The sequence below is a fragment of the Pteropus alecto genome, unplaced genomic scaffold (genome assembly GCF_000325575.1).
Source record: "Pteropus alecto unplaced genomic scaffold, ASM32557v1 scaffold28, whole genome shotgun sequence".
Lineage (NCBI taxonomy): Eukaryota > Metazoa > Chordata > Mammalia > Chiroptera > Pteropodidae > Pteropus > Pteropus alecto.
The window spans coordinates 160,879-166,000 of record NW_006441063.1 but is presented as its reverse complement, the minus strand read 5'-3'; positions in this window follow the sequence as shown (position 1 = coordinate 166,000).

Here is a 5,122-nt window from a genome sequence, read left to right as displayed (position 1 = left end):
CCGCTAGATACAGCCTAGAGAGAGGTCAGGAAGGCAGGCACATAAAGAGACTTTAAGCCCCTTTATTTATTCCCCCACCCCCACCCCGAGCCCCCAGGACCTGCTCTGCTCCCTTTACTCCCTATAAATGTTAGACGATTCAGGATAAAAATGCAACTAGAGAGAGAGGATGCACGGGGTCAGCCAGGGAGTGAGGTTTTGGGTGTTGCCGCTGTGTTAGGTTGTATTCAATATGAAGATTTCTGTTCGACTGAGCATGTGCGGAATGAGCCAACACCATCAGGCAGGTATATGCCTCAGTTGAGGACCAATAAAAAAAGTCTTTGTTCCTTTGCGCAGCTGAAGTGCCCAATTAGTTCATAAGTCGGCCTCCAGAAATCATCTGGTAAATTTCTCAGTGCGGTAATAAAAAGAAAGAAAGAAAAAAGATAGTATTTACCAAAGTGTGTGGGGGTGGGTGGAGACTCACGGCCTATTTTTTATTCTGAAAGGTTCTGTGCAAACCCGTGACCGCTCCCTCAAGAGGCTGAGTGATTTGTCAGTGTTAAGAATTTGAGTACCAAACCTGTTTTTAAAAAATGCAAATCAGAGAGAAAATATAATTGTATGAGGAGGTTTTCCTCCTTTTTCAAAGAGCTTGTGCATTCTCTAGGAAAGGGAGCTTTAGAGCCTGAGAAACACTGCCTCCACTTAGAGTCCCACATTTTCAAGTTACTCACCCCAAACTGGCATGTCTACCTGGTGCCTAATGAATAAGGCGTCATTCTGCCATGAAGTGCACAATGACCCTCACAAGTCACCCTGTCAGCTTCACTTCCTCTCCCCAGCCAAAGTCTGAGCTGTGCCGAGGCTTGTTGACTTCATTTTGGGGTTATTTTCCAAATAACCCCCAGGGGCCTATGTTCAGAGGTAGAAAAGGACAATTATAAAAAAAAAAAAAAAGAAAGTGGAGTTGAATAAAAAAGATGACAGAGATAGGTTTGCACTCTGCTCATGGAATCACACCCTGTTTAGATCTGGAAAGAGCCTTAAAGGTTAGCCAGTTCAGTTTAGTAATTTACAGATATGAGGGATGTGATGGTTGCTCTCCCAGAAGCCATTCCACCACCATGATGTAGAAGCTCAGGGTTTGAGATAGGATTGTTACCATCTCACCTGGAGAGCTTGGGCCCTGATTCATTAAACTAATAAATGCAGCCCCCTTGCCACAATGATTGGCCTAACTTAATCAGCTATTGGCATTCCCTGGTCACTAGGCTTGAATGGTTCAAAGTATTCCAGTCAGCAGAAAGCTCAGTATTTTTTCCCCTTATGGATGGGAAACACTGTCCCCACCTCCTTCTTGAGTAAAGAGGTATGCAGCCTCAATTGTGGACATCTGACATCTTGTACCCATGAAGGTAGTCAGACCTAAGATGAAGGTGGAACTGAGGGGCATCCGGGTAGAGATGTCCTCAATGACATCAATCTCTTAGCGAACTTTCTACACTTTCTGGTCATGTAAGAAAATGAATTCCTTTATTGTTTAAGCCATTTTGAGTTGAGTTTCCTGTTGCTTTCAAAGAAAGCATCCTACAAATGGTACAACAGATGAGAAAACGATTCAGAGACAACTGCATGTCATGGTCACATATTTAGCTGAGCATCTAATCTGAACCTAAATCTCCCAGCTCCCAGTGTGGTATTTAGTCATACAGAGGTTATCTGGAATACAAATCCCTCAGAACTTGTACCATGCATTATGGCTGGATGTGGCCCCTCTCTGTTTCTGCAATCAAAATGTCCAAGCCTTTTAAATGAAATGAATTACTCTCTGGGTTTCTTCCAGAAGTCCAATACTCCACCAACAAGTAAGCACAAGTATAAATGATCGGATGTCAATAATTAATTTAGTTATGTTTTCATTTCCACGAAGAAAATGTTGAAGGTCCAGGTGCATCAGATTGTGTTCAGGTGTTAATAACTTAATAATCAATAACAGTGGTTTAAAAAAATAGGAGGAGGGTGCTTATCTTTCATATAGAGCAAGGAGTTGAGAGGTGGGTGGTTAATAACACTGGATCAGCTACACAAAAGTGTCATCAGTTACCTCAGATCTTTCTTTCCACTCTGCCATCCTTGATACATTAACTTCTCATTCTCAGGATTGTTGTTTCATCATCACAAGATGGCTGCCATAATTTCTAACATCAAACTGCATTTAAAAGCAAGAATTAGGAAGGCAGCAAGAGTAAGCAAGACTGTTTTGCCCTCTCTCTCATTTCTTATTAGGAAAAAACCATTTATCCTTTTCTCATCTCAATAGCCAGGACAGAGTCACATAGCAACCCTCATCTGCAAGGGAAGCTGGAAACTCTGGTATCTGACTTCTTGCCTCGTCTTTGATAGTAGTAAGCAAGGTAGAAGCAGGTGAAGAATAGGCTTTGGCAGCCAATCAACAGTATTTCCAATACTAGGAAAATTATCAATGAAATAATTCTATATCTTCATCAAAATGTAGATATACTGTGAGTATATAACTGACAGGCCTTTAAAAATTTCAGAACCATTTAAAAACCCACAATGATGGGGTTGGTGCTAAACAAATTTGATTCTCAGATGTCAGTGAAAATCTTCGATGACTTGGAGGCGTTGGATTTCCTCACAATTGCATTAGACATTCTCAGGTTGTTGGGCTCCCACCTAATTTAAAAATGACACAGATATCAAAGGGGCAAATACTTTAGAGAAATATTAACATGAATACAACACAGAGATCAGCATGGCATGGGGTTAATTTAGGCAATTCAGGGCTTAGCCTCCTATGATTGCTTAAGCATATAAATGTTACTGAATCACTGAATTAAATTAAAAATGACACTGTCTTAAATTGGAATAAAGTTATTGCCTGGTGGTGTAAGCAGGTGTCTAACCTCAAATAAAAGACACCATTAAGTTCTCCAGAAAAAAACTACATGTACAGGATATATCCAATCTCATGTTGCAAATCATTTATTTTATGTTCATTCAGTGAATCTCTATGGTAACTACTGAGGCTCTAGCTACAAACAAAGCAGACATGGTCTCTGTCCTCTTCAAGTTTTGTTCTAGAAGAAAACAAGTATCAAGCAAATAATTATGATGAAAAGTGATGGTAATAAGGAAGTGGCAAGTATGGGGAGCAAATAGCAAGGGGACCTATGGGTCAGGGAAGGCCCAACTGAAGAAATGTTTGAGATAGAAAAAAAGTATAGAAATTAACCAAAATGAAAGGAATGGGGACCAGTTGATCCTAGGTAGAGAAAACAGCATTTATGAAGTCCTGAAGGTGAGCAATAATATGCTTTTTTGGGAAGAAGAATGTGCTCTTCTGGAGAAGTGGGTCACAGCTGGATCATAGAATATAGGAAGAAAGAGGGCAGAGGGGGTTAGAGAAATAGGCAAGGGCTGGATAGCAAGAGGCACCAAATGCCATTTTAAAGAGTTCACTCATTAAAAGACTGCAGATTTCAGTGGCACTAGTCTTATGTGTAGACTGAGACCCCCAAATCTCCATCATGAACAGAATTCTACTTTTAAGAAACTCCCCTTTGTACTTGGTGCACACTATCCTCTCCCTTAGTTACTTTTAAAATGCAGACACTCTTGTATTAAATATGAAATCCCTTAGATGGTTTGAGCAGACATTATAGGTGCTCCACTTGAATCCCCTCCTAGTCTTTTTACTTTTCTCTGCCCCTCTCTTAGCTTCACCATGTTTTTGCTTCCAAAGCCCACCCATGCTTGTGACTTCAGAGAACTTCTCACAAGCTATAGAAATCATTTTGCCTATATGGAAGTGCCTGGGAATTTAAGTCTCCCTGATCTGGCTGTTAGTGCAGGAATGTGAAAGTCCAGCTCCTTGCCCCAGGAGAGAATGGACAACTCTGAGGGATTACTTACAACCTGAGCTTCCCTATCAGGCTGCAGCTACCCTCCGCAGGATTTTGCCTAGCTCCCTCCCCTTCTCTTTCCTACCTCTCTCATTCCCTAACAGGTTTCTCCTGGGAGTACTTCCTTAATAAATCATTTACTCATGAATCTCCTTATCAGGATCTGCTTTGGGGGAACTCAGCCTAAGACAATGGTGTTTCTCAAAGAGACAGCTGCATATATGTCATCTGGGAGCTTATGAAAAATGTTAAAACTGTTGATTCCTGGGCCCTACTTAAGACTTACTGAATCTGAATCTCCTGGAGCATGTCACAGAAATCTGTATTTTAATAAGCTCCCTAAGTGAGTTTTGTACACCTAAAATTTAAGAATCACTGCCCAAACATTGGCCGCTGAATACATTTACTGGAAAAAAGGAGCCAGGGCTGACTTCATCACTGGGGTTGAAAAACCATAACAAATACAAAAGAACACTTCAGGGAGTAGAAGAGGATCTGAATACAAATGTGTTTCCTTCTGTAAATCTCTTGGTTTTACTCTTCTTTCTTTAATATCAATGAACAACTCACTGGAAACTTTTGTTTGACAGTAGAAACAAAATTGCCTTTGGACAGAGCACAGTGTCTGTATACACTGAGGGTTGTAATTCAAAAGTAAATCAAAAGGTATCCATTCGTTGAGCCTCTTAAGATCACAAGTACTCATTGGCCTCCTGGGGACTCAACACTGTCATATGTGCTAATGGGAAGTGCAAGTGACAGAAAACTCAAACCAGATTAAACAATACAAAGAATCTTTGGCTCACATAACTGAAAAGTTGAGATGTATACTAGCTTCATGTGAGGCTTGATCCAGGACTCAAATGATGTCACTGAAGATCCACTTTCTTCCAGTCTCATTATTGTGCATTCTGTGGTATTGGCTTCATTCTTAGGTTTCACAAGGTAGGCCCCAGAGCTCCATACTCTTCCCTTGAAGTAGCACAATAATTGTCACTGTTCCAGACTTCACCTTCTTACATATCAGCATCCAGAAAAAGAGTAGTCCTATCCAGTAGATCTTACCCATGTTCTAGGATTTACTCTCTCTCGTTTGACTTGTATTAAGGCACATGACCACTCCTGAACCAATTGCTGTAGCCAGGGAATGAGAGTCACTGAATAATTTAACCAATCAGGCCCCACCCTCAAGCTGGGCATGGGATTCAATT